Source organism: Mytilus californianus, unplaced genomic scaffold (genome assembly GCF_021869535.1).
Source record: "Mytilus californianus isolate M0D057914Y unplaced genomic scaffold, xbMytCali1.0.p SCAF_12, whole genome shotgun sequence".
Lineage (NCBI taxonomy): Eukaryota > Metazoa > Mollusca > Bivalvia > Mytilida > Mytilidae > Mytilus > Mytilus californianus.
This window is the reverse complement of record NW_026262604.1, coordinates 25,112,905-25,126,029: the sequence shown is the minus strand read 5'-3', so window position 1 is coordinate 25,126,029 and position 13,125 is coordinate 25,112,905.

The window sequence follows — 13,125 nt, the reverse complement described above, 5'->3', positions numbered from 1 at the left end:
CGTGCTTTCCAAACACCATAAAATGTATAGCACAAAATTAAGTTGTATCGTTATATTTTATATAAGGGACCGGTCAATATTTGGGGGGGGGGGGGGGGGGGGGGGGGGGACCGGTGCAAAACGCAGTAGGACACACATTTTTTTTAACTTAATTTTTTATAGGATTTCTACTTTTTTAGTTTTCAGCACTGATAGGACAGCAATATTTTTATGGCATATACATGTATGAATTAGAAAATAGGCTATACAAATTTAATTACAACAAAATAAACAAGATTAATTGAGGAACAAACAAGTAACAACAATGGAAATACAGACATTAATATTATGTTTTAATATAGAACAATCATGTAATGATTTTAAAAAGGTTGAAAAAAATATACATGTATAAAAAATAAATAATAACAAAAAAAAAAAACCATAAAATTAACATGATTAATAAAAAACAAAATTAACAACAATAAACAAATGTAAATAGAGAACATTGATGGAGCTTTTAATAAGTGATATGATATACTGCCATAAGTGTGGTACAAATTAACCAAATGCAAATCATTAAATAAAGGTAGGATTAAATAAAATATACATCTTTAAAAATAAGGAAAACTATTTAACAATAAAACATTCTGACTAGAAAATTAAGAAAAAAACAAAGTCAAAAGACAGAAAAAAATATATATATTAAAAAAAAAAGATAATACAAATTGTTCATAAACTATTGTAGAGTATTACTCTTCATTAGAATTGCAGTTTTGACATATTTTTATAAGGAATGAATTATGATTCAAATAAGATCCATCGTAATATCAAATGGGTTATATTCACATTCAAAGTGTTATATCGATTTTAATATAACACGGTTTAAATATATATTAAAATCACAATGAATACATGTATGTGTGGGCGGATAATTGGCATATTAATTCAAGATCATCTCTGCGCATGAACATTCAGAGTAATAATGACAGTAATATTATGTGTTCCATGTGATATGCAAATTTAAAATAGTTCTGGGTTCGAAGGCATAATGCACTCCCCTTCGGGTTGTGCATTATGCCTTCTTACCAAGAAATTTTTTTTGCATATCATGGAAAACATAAAAAAATATTATTGTATAAATAAATTCATATACATGTACCATATAAGTGGTTATTTTTGTGGGGAGCTAATATTTCAACTCTGCAATATTTGAACACCATTGAAGTTACTAAATATAATATTAATCCAAAAATTTCACACCAGCAAAAAATTTGTGATCGTCAATATATGAGTTATACATATATGTAGATCTAGATAATGAACAAATCCAAAGTGATGAAGAAGATGACCTTGTAATAAGAGCCTATGACAGTTCTGTCAGTGATAATGACAATTATGATAATAATACTAATGATGAATACAGTAGTAATAGTAGTAGTAGTGGCAGTGAAAGTGAAAGTAAAATTGAAAAGGAATCTTATTTGCCTACTTCAAGGAGGAGATCAGTTAAAATTCCAGACAAATTCAAAGACTTCTATATGTGATCTATATTAATCTGATAAAAATGAAGTTACAGTCTGTTTGATTTATTCATAGATTAGATAGGACATATACTTATTTAGTAGTATTTCATATAGGACAGAAACTTTTTTGTTATATTCAGAGGGTAGGACATAGACTTTTTTAAGGGAGAAATATGAATTGCACAGGTCCCAACGCCCCAATAAAATATTGACCGGTCCCTAAAGCAAGTATAGACAAATATGCCAATTTAAAAAAAAATCTGAATCCGAATTCGAACAATGGTTACACATTTCGTATGAAAAAAAAACGGAAAAAACGGGGTTATTACATTGGTTGCAATGAATTACCGTGATCATTTTCCAGTGAAATAAATTAACCAGACAACACTAATAATTAACTCATGCGCTATGCGCATTCATGATCATGCATTATGACCAATTATTGTGTTGTTCGGTCACTCATTGAATACTTTTCTATATTACAATTCTTGGATTAGTTATTCAATATATATCTTTTAATGGAGTGTGTTTACGTCCCTACCAAGCAGTTAAAATACTCTTCAGAGAATGCGTTTGGTGAAATTGAATCGGAGAAACTTAAAGTCATTCATCCCTGTCGGCATATCTTGCAGAACCTGCCTATTGTATTTACTGTTAATTTGTTCTCGTGCTGAATTTGCATGAAATATTTTCAATTTAAAGTAAACCAAATAACAATCAATCAATATTTTCATATTTTCAACGAAACTACTTTAAAGCCGATCTTTTAAGCTTGATTTTTTTTCATTGTCTATGCACCCGTCTTTCTTTAAATATGATTTAAATATTCCTTTATTTTGTCCTGCTTCGTCTCATAAAAACGTATGACCAACGTAGATACAAATATCTTTTCTAAAGGAGGGATACATATCGTTCTTTGTAAAAAAAACCACTCTTGATTCACACAAAAAAATCACGGAAACTGACAATACAAAGATGCTTGATTTCTTGATTGACAAATAATTGTTACGTTCAGATGACGTGTTTTTCAACAAGCAATCAGCATTCCCTTTGGAAACCGACTGTGCTTCTCTTCTTGCCGACTTATTCCTTTTTCATACGTGGCAGATTTCATACGGATGCTTCTAAGGAAGAATGAAAAGAAACTAGTATTATCCCTTAATTTCACGTTCCGCTATATATAGATGCTGCCCTCTCACCAAATAATTCAAAACTTTTCGACTTCAATGAACGCATCGTTGAACAAAGGATACATATACAGTTAAGGCTGCCTCATATCTTGACTTACATATAGAAATTGACAATAGGTTTCGTTTGAGAACAAAACTTAACAACAAAGGAGATGATTTTAGCTTCCCAATTCTATGTAGCCACATTACAACAGAGCCCCCATATGGAGTATATATTACCCAGTTGATACGATATTCAAGAGCTTGCATCTTCTATCATGAATGCCTTGCTAAACGGTTGCTGCTTACAAAGAAGCTATTAAACCAAGAGTTCCAAGTGGTAAAGTTGAAGTCATCACTTCAAAAATTTTACGGACTCAATCTCGAGTTTGTCTACCTTTATGGAATATCCGTTTCACAGATGACGACGGATATGCTCGCTAGAACATCAATGAAAATCAACATCATAACATATGTTACAGCAGATTTCATTGAGTGTGTAGCCAAAGGTAATATCTTTGGTTAGCTTGCTTGTTAGCTGAACCGTGAAGTCATTGTTAGGTTAGGTAAACTACCCTACTTTAAGAATAGACTAGTCCGACAGAAAACCAATCGATCTGTCTGTTGGACTATGCTACTTCGAAAGGAGGGTAGTATACTTGACCTAATAATGACTTCACGGTTTAGCTAACAAGCAAGCTAACCAAAGATATTACCTTTGGCTACACACTCAATGGAATCTGCTGTAATATTACACGAAAAAGAAAATCCCACAGTTATAAAAGTTTGAAGTCACACAATCAATATAGAAAATGTCTAATAATCATTTGACCATCATAACTGTGGTAAAAATTAAAATGGAGTCATCTTCGATCATTTTTTTTTGTCATTTTGTGTTTAATTTTGCATAGTGTCCTCCATATAATTTTCACAAGGAGTTTGACAGTCCTATTTTGAAAATGGGATCGTCAGTTTTCTGGTAGTAGTTGATGAAATTCAATAAAAAAAAAGGCATATATACATGTTTCTTCAGACACATAAGTTTATACTTAGCTCAGATATAGTTAAAGTTCAATGCATGATCTAAATACATTGGTATAATGCAAAACCTTTATCTATACTGTTGTGTAAGTTGAAGTTGTCATTGCAGATTTAACACGTGTCTATATGATTTGAAGATTGATTGATACTGACTGGCTGTCGACATGGAGAAAAAGTGCTACATTCTTGGTTATGTTGGTAGAAAATTGTTTTACATGATTTTCATGACAGTGAAAAGGAGATTGTACAATAGTACTGATCATACCTAAATTCATGTTACTGCGCGAAAACAGTCAATTAATAGTTTGTTATGGATTTTAACACATTTTGTCTCTGAACAACCTGTCTACTGTTAAAACTACTATTGGCAAGAATAGATATTATCAAACTTAACGACTTCTTTGAATATTGACAACATTAAATGTAGGTGCTGTGCAGTGGCGTAAACCTCATATTTTTCATGACTTGGGTCCAAATGCGGGATCTAATTGCAATCCAATTCAGACCCTTCTTTAGTTATCATGGTTTTACACCCGTCGAATGAACATTTTAAAAGAGAGGCGAAAGATACCAAAGGGATATTCAAACTCACAAATCAAAACAAACTGACAATACCATGGCAAAAAACGAAAACGCCGAAAACACAAACAGCAGTACATAAAACATAACATAGAAAACTAAAGACTGAGCAACAGGAACCCCACAAAAAACCGGGGGTGATAAGAGGCATAAACAATTGTAAATGTTGATGGTGATTATTTAAAAAATGAGGCCCAATATCAAAATAGAAGAAGCGTAATAAAACACAAAATGTTCCCAAACTATTATCATAAGAAATGAAGTACAAAAATGTAATCACAACATATCTCACCCTCTTCATCGATGGAACATAAATATATTAAATGTATTTATAAATTTTCATGTATTATACAAGTTATCAGGTTTTTTACTATATTTAGAAGTCAAATATCATTTTTATGGTTATCAAGGTTTAGATGTCGCATTGTGAAAAGTGACAATTTTAAGCTTGAACTGTCAATTGACTTCTACAACCTATTCAGGCCTAAATAAACACGAACCTGTTTTTCTGATGAATATCATGTTTCTGAACTTTTTTTATATTGAACAGTATAATTTTTTTTATAGCTAATAAAAAAATGAATTTTGTCTTTACGCATGATAAATGCATGAAAAGAAGTTAAATATATACAATGGATAAACGTTGATTCTTGAAAAAGAAACCATGAGCCCGGAGGGCGAATGATTTGTTTTTCATGAATCAACGCTTATCCATTGTATCTATAACTTAAGCTATTGTGTTAATGTCTTTTCAAACTTAAAGCCTATTCTTAATTAGAAGGTATTGTAAGTGAGTTTAAATAACCATGTTATCGTGTCCAACGATGCATTAACAATTAATTGGTTAAAAAATACAAATATAACACGACACGTCTGCCTTTAAAGGTCTTCATATTTTCAGGCATCTGACTATTATCTGTTTTTACAAAATGAGACATATTCGGAACTTTTTCTTATTAAATTTGAGAATTGAAATTGGGAATGTGTCAAAGAGACAACAATCCGACCAAAGAAAGTATGTTACCGAAATTTCTAGCAAGGAGCCTAATTCTAGGCACATCACGATTTTCTCGCATAGGAATTTGCGAATATACATTTGTAAAATTATGTAGTAAAACAAATGAAATCATACTTTGTTAATTTTATAAAACAAAAATGGACCAATAGAATGTAATCATTTTCGTTTCAAATATGTGAAATAGCCAATAATAATCCAAAAATAAAAGGTAAAACTCGCTATTATTAAAATAATATCAACAAGAACATGCAAAACAATAAAAAAACAAAACAGGAAAACTAAAGAATAAGGACAACAAAGAAAATACCGGGATTCGAACCTAAACCGGCAAGGCCCTACCTTTAACTCAGTGATATTAACCATGATAACCTCGCGGCTACCAACTTATACTATACGTATGTCTAATTTTTATATAAAGAGGTACAAGCCCTGTGTGTCCGTTGTGCTGATGTATATCATATGTTCATTTATATATATATAATAGACATTTAAATCGTAACCCATTGGTAACTGAGAGGTTACGTCGATATGTTGATGTCAGTAACACATAGCACATTTCAAGAATGGGTTCGATTCCCAGTGAAGGCATATAGAAATTACAAAAATTAAAGGTAAGTTTCTAAATTAATTCCATTAGTGAACAGAAATCAGTAAATTAGCCAATTCAAACTTAATGAAATTAGGTACACAAAGAAAACAATTGAATATAATTTGGTAAGTCCATTTCAGCGACGGATTTAGGAAGCGTTGTTTCTAGAAAAAAGAATCCACGGTAAATGAATAGGCTGACGTCACGACAATGGTTTAAAGCTAAATATTTCAGAGTTGGCTAGATTTTGTTTTAATTTAGCAGATGCTTCTGTACATCTTTTATGATTTATGCCTCGTCTGATAATAATGCAGACAAGACTAACGTGATGCTGGGTTCATTGTATGCTGATTTTCTAATTTGACCCACGTGTTCATATCTTCGAAACAGTATCTAAAGCTATTCTATTTTGTGCCGCTTTGGTAAAACTTCAAAATTCCAACAAGAGGCTCGTTCTAAATATCGGAAAAACATGGATGGGATTGGAATATCCACGTTAACAGGAGATTTGCCAGATATTCAACGTCATAGGTATAAGGATATGTATAATCTAAGACAGAAAGATAAATGTAAAAGTCCCAGGTTTTATTGATTGATTGTTGGCTGCTTAGCGTCCAGTGGCAAATATATTCCAGGCATGTTCGGACGAAAACAAATTAAAACAGTAGGTACGTACTGTAATAGAGGCCGTCAGGAATGTAAGTCGGGAATATTTTGACTGCCACTGGAACATGAGGGTGTATTGGATATGTATAGAAATTTTGCCTTGCAACAGGCCACCTACGGACCCATCAAAGAGGTGTTGCAAGGGTTATTAATATGCAAAGAGCGTGGCACTCTCTTTACACTAGGCATCGGATTTAACGTCCTCATTCTGACCGGACGTGGCTGCGTACCTGTACATCCCGCACTGCCAAACGCACGCCTTTTGCAAGAGTTTAGTGCCGTTCGGAAGAAGATCAAGAGTGACTATTTGTCTATTTCCTAGTCAGAATTGGTGGTTCCCAGGTTTAAATAATTTAACTAGTTAATTTGTAGATTATTTCTTTCTTGGTGCCTTGATCAGTTATTACCTCGTGTCCTGAACATTACACATCAATTATGACATAAGCTTAGCAGCTTAACCTCTGAACCTGTTACCAATATATAATGTAAAACTTCCAATCTGAAGTGACTAATTCTAACTTTGATATTTAAAGAATCTTTCAAAATAAGAGAAGAAGGCAAGTATATTTAATTTAAATTTACCCTCTGTACCTAGATGCGGAACTTTTATATTCCTTGTAATGTTTTTTATTATTATTATCAGGTCAGTGTATAATATTAATATTAAAAAAAAACCAATATCGGACTGACCATAAAGATGTCAGACCACCAATTCAAAATCCCTGTCAACTCAACCAAATTTTGCAATTTTCATAGCTTTCTTACTATTTTACCTTAAGTTTAACTTCATAGAAACCAGGTATATCCTGAATTGTACATGTATCACCTTTCTACATGCCAATTTTCAACCCATGTTTAAAGACTTCTAAGAAAGAACTGCCTTTCGGAAGACAAGTACTACTAAAAATAACCCCTGGTTTTTTGGAAATCTTAAATTAGTATTCTATGGAGCGCATTAATCCTCAATTTTAATGCAAACTCATAGACAAGTAAATTTTCGTCCAAATGGCATAAATATTTGTTTTCTCTTTCACCAAAAGTTTCATTTCTGCAAATTTGTTGGTTAGTTTAAGTAAACAATGACATCAAAATCACTATTTTGTGTCAGAGTAGGGCTACTTTTACACACGTTCTAAATTGGAGGGAGTTAATTGGTGGTCTGACAAACCAAAAGCTACTGTTCTGCAGTTATTTAGTACTCTGAATAGGGCGTACTGGTTATCTTTTTCTTAGGATTGTATGGAGAGATTGTCAGGTGTGGACGCCCAGACCAGAAACGCTCTGTCGGAAATCATTGTAATATCAGCTAATATCTACAAACTAAATAGCCTTAGCATTAAAATTAAGCACTGGCATTAAAACAGATTCATAATAACAAATTTGAAGATTTATTGTTGGATGCTTAACGTCCAGTGGCAAATATTTTACGCATGTTCAGGATGAGAACAACGTAACAATAAATACCATAGGTAGGTCTTGTAATAGAGGCCGTCCGGGATGAAGGTCGGGGAAATTTTGACTTCCACTGGAAAATGGTGTATATTAGATTTGATAAGGACAGAAAGGTTGACTTGCAACAGGACACGTACTTGGCACTCGCTCTACACAAGGCATCGGATTTAACGTTCAGATTCTAGCCAGACGTGACTGCGTACTTGTACATCCCGCACAGCCAAACGGACGCCCAACTTTGGCAAGTGTGTTTGTTATTGCCGGTCGGAAGAGGACATAAGTCTAGTCACCCTTGGGGTGAAGATTTGAAGAGGAATCACCCAGGAAAGTATATCTGAGCACATCAGTCAATCTTAGCCTGATATCCTGGCACTTTGCACCGCAGTAGATCAGATATTTAAAACTTTTTTTTCTTGAAAATTATAGACATTTCTCATGTTAAACTCAAAATTTTAAGTCTTGATTTAATCAGAAATAGAAAGTAATTTTGTCAGAGTAAGAGATGATAACTACAAATTCATGTGTATAGACTACGGAAGAACTTTTTATTTTATGTAGTCAGTACTGGGAATAGTATACTAACTGTCAATAGTTTAGAAATATCAGAGAGTAACTTTATTTACTCATTACATTACAAGGATATAGAAATAATGTATATCTCTTAGATATGGTATCAAAGATTATGCTGTATCAATATTTATAATATCATTTCAAATGAGTTGCTTATAATTATTTTCATGTAGTGTGTACAACTTAATGAAACATGTACAAGACCTATTTTTTTCTTTAAAATAACAAAAATAACGAACTCCGAGAAAAATTCAAAACGGAAAGTCCCTTATCAAATGGCAAAATCAAAAGCTCAAACACATCAAACGAATGGATAACAACTGTCATATTCCTGACTTGGTACAGGTATTTTCTTATGTAGAAAATGGTGGATTAAACCTGGTTTTGTAGCTAGCTAAACCTCTCACCTGTATGACAGTCGCATAAAATTCCATTATATTGACAATGATGTGTGAACAAAACAACAGACATAATAGGAAAAAATGTCAAAATAGGGGTACAACAGTCAACATTGTGTTATAATCTTAATCACTATGAAAACAAACAAATATGTAACAAATAAACACAAAAAGGCATAAAGACAAAGCACATAAGCAAAAATGAAAGACAAGAATACAAAAATTTACCATAGTACAATAACACAATGACGGGATGTATAAGTACCGAGCCACGTCAAACGAATAACACCAAAAATAGACTAAACAGTAAAAGTAATATTCAAAAAGACAATAAAAGAATACTATAACACGTTATACAGATGATAAACAACGTCAGTATCCAGAATCTATACTTCAAGACCATCGTGTATTATTTGTGAAGTTGATACAGAATATTTATCTACAAGGTCTTGGTACCTTCCGATGAACTTTTTTTTAGAAAAAGGACGAAACGTTCTTTGTCATACCCCTGGTTCATCAACTTTCTGCTCAGGCATTGGTGACGTTTTACAAAGTCTGAGTAGCAGCTGCAAGCTCTTGAATACCGAATAAGTTGGGAAAGGTATATTCCTTATGCAGGTGAAGTTGGTATATTGCTACTAAGGTGAGGGGAATTGATAATGTCAAAATTAAAATCGCCTCGTTTGTCATAGATTCTGGTACTGAGATGACCGTGTATGTCATATTCGATGTATAAGTCTAAAAATGAGGCGGAGGAAGCCGTGTCTGTTGTTTCTTTAATTTCTAGTTCAGGGGGATATATTAATGGAACCCAATCAGAAAAGTTCAGATTGTTAATAGAAAGAACATCATCAATATATTTGAATGTGAAATTAAATGACCTGGCTTCTTTGATCTTCTTATTTTTGACAAGTGTCTGAGGAAACTCCGACTCATATGAAAATAAGAAGAGGCCAGCAAGGAGAGGCGCACAGTTCGTTCCCATAGAAATGCAAACAATTTGTTGAAAAAGTCTATCTCCAAATTCAACAAATATGTTGTCAATAAGAAACTCCAGCATACTGATCACTTGTTCCTCTGTGTAGCATGGAGTTTCAGTTATCTGTTAAGTTTATGTCTAATAATGAAACAATACGCAATTGGTTTCTGACCGGCAATGCCGTGTGGGGATTCGTGCCGTATGTACAGAAGATCTAGTTGCCCAGATGCCTACACCCCCAAGTGTAAAAAAAACTATGGTAATGGTATGATATAGTCATAATTTTAAATTACAAAACTTTGAATCCCTCGAAAACATAAGAATATTCTACCCCAGAAATAAATTACCGTAGCTGTATTTGGCAAAACCTCTTGGAATTTTTTGCATTTTAACTTTGTGATTTATACGGCCTTTTTAACTTTTTGATCAAAGCATTCTGATGGACGAAATCCGCGTGTGAAGTACAAAATTTTAAGCCTGGCATCAGTATAAAATGAGGTGTGGTTTGATAGCTAATAAGACTTAGAAATTGTTGACTTATAATACACAAATTCATAATGGGTAAATTAACCTAGTTTGCAAGTAGGGTGGATTAAGTATAGAATAAGTAAGTGTAATGAGAGGTTTAGCAAGCTATAAAACCAGGTTTAATCCACCATTTTCTACATAAGGAAATGCCTGTACCAAGTCAGGAATATGACAGTTGTTATCCGTTCTTTTGGTGTGTTTGAGCTTTTGATTTTGTCATTTGATAAGGGACTTTCCGTTTTGAATTTTCCTTGGAGTTCGGTATTTTTGCTATTTTACATTTTCATCGGCTCTATACCACTTAGAGTTTGAGTAATTTAGTTAAACACACATGTTTACAAAGTGGATACCATGTAAAAGACTTAAGACATAATTCAGCTATACTAATTAAATTGCATTTTAAAAGAAGGGATTTTCTTTTCTTGAATTAAAGCTATTGAGGATTAGTTTCATTATTTTAATCAGATATTTGTTTTAAGGTTAGTCAGGTTGTCAGGTTGACTGGTCGACAAGTGGATATATGGACAAATGTTTATTAATATTAAATCAATTCTAAATTTAATAAACTATGTACAATGTAGTTTAATTTGACTTCTTCAAATTGATGTTTAAGTTGCGTTTATTCCTTTCTTTGTTGGTGAAATATTTGCAACACCCGTGACAAATTTCTGGAAACAATTCCATTTGAAAAAAACGTATCTCTATCGGTAGCAAAGCTCTTCAACGGACGACACCAATTCTTTCATGTCGTACGCCTTTGATAGATTAGATTTTAAGTTTAGCTAGTCCCAAATACCGTCGATTTCATTTGTACAATCTAATACAAATTAAAACAAACAAAGGCTACGGGATGGGTATCTCATGACAAAGCATGTACAAATAACATAGAACTTCTTCGATAGTGGACTCGCAATACCTGGTATATAATATAAGGAATGTACAGGTATGATAAGCACTTTGGAGAAAAATAATTTCACAATTTTAAAAGAGGAATCAGTGATGATTTGAAAAGATATATATGCAGTATTCATTATAACTTTATATCGTTTTTTCCATGGCTTTCCTTGTTTGTTGACGACGAATTAAAATGAGTTTGAATGTTACTTGTTATTTATTTTGATTGAGTGATTCTTGGTTGCTTAACGTCCAGTGACAAATATTTCATATGTAATAGAGACCCTTCGGAATGAATGTCGGGGATATTTTGACTGCTACTGGCAAAATGCGGTTATATTGGGTAGGGACAAACATTTTGCCTTGCAACAGGTCACATACGAACCCCTAAATGCGATGTTGCAAGGGTTCTTAACGTGCAGAGAGCGTGGCACTTTCTTTACACGAAGCATCGATTTAACGTCCCCATTTTGACCGGACGTGGCTTGGTACTTGTACATCCCGCACAACCAAATGGGCATCCCATTTTTTTGGTAAGGATTTTTTCTGCCGGTCGGTGGAAGACTAAACGTGACCATATTTCTATTCTCCAGTCATCCCTGAGGGTCTCGTTAGTTGTACCATTTCCGCCTCTTTTTTTAAAAGCTTATGTACAGTAGAATATACCACGTTTATTTTCTATTTAGAAATTGTTTTATCTATATATAACATCATACATATTTATTATAAGGTTAAATCCTAACTATCCTACTGCCTGTCGTTACTTTTATTTTGGCATTGTACAAGTCATGTCTTTTTTGACTCTCCATGGCGTTAAAACACTAAATCCCTGCCTGTGATGTGTTTTAATTGATTTTAGTCTCTGATGCATGTATTATTGTTTTTGGCTTTTTACTCAGTAGCTTTCAGTAACTGCGAGTACTCTCAAATCGTACCTTTGCGTGTTAATTCGACCTGTGATGCATTTCTGTTATTCAATGTTTACTTATTTTGTGTTATATCTCATCTTACTATTTTTAATATGTACACCTTTGATAAGTATTTAGTATGACGGGGAAAAATGTTCACTTCTGTACTCGTACTATGAATAACAAATTTATTTCGTAAAACATGTTTCTGTACTAACAACAACATTATTATATTTAAATTTACCCGTGTACGTTACTTTATTTAACGTCATTTTGTCCTAGGTTAAATATGTTTTTTTGACATTGAAACATTTTTTTTATTTATATTGTGTCATAGATCAAACTTATTCGTTCAGTATATATTTACTTGTTTTTGTGTATTGTGTTTTTGATCGAGTTACGCCATTTCGATTGATATTTTATTGTGTCTTTTTGTGTTGTAATGTTATACCACTGCTGCAGGTTAGGGTGAAGGTTGGCGCCTGTTAAAACGTTTAAACCCGTTGCATTTTTATGCACCTGTCCTAAGTCAGGAGCCTGTTGTTCAGTGGTTGTCGTTTGTTGGTGTGGTTCATAAGTGTTTCTCGTTTTTTATATAGATTAGACCGTTGGTTTTCCTGTTTGAATTGTTTTACACTAGTCTTTTTGGGGCCCTTTATAGCTTGCTGTTCGGTGTGAGCCAAGGCTCCGTATTGAAGTCCGTACTTTGACCTATAATTGTTTACTTTTTACACATTGTGACTTGGATGGATAGTTTTCGCATTGGCACTCATACCACATCTTATCTATATTATTTTGTAATAAAGTTCATTAGCTACATTTTAAAACAATT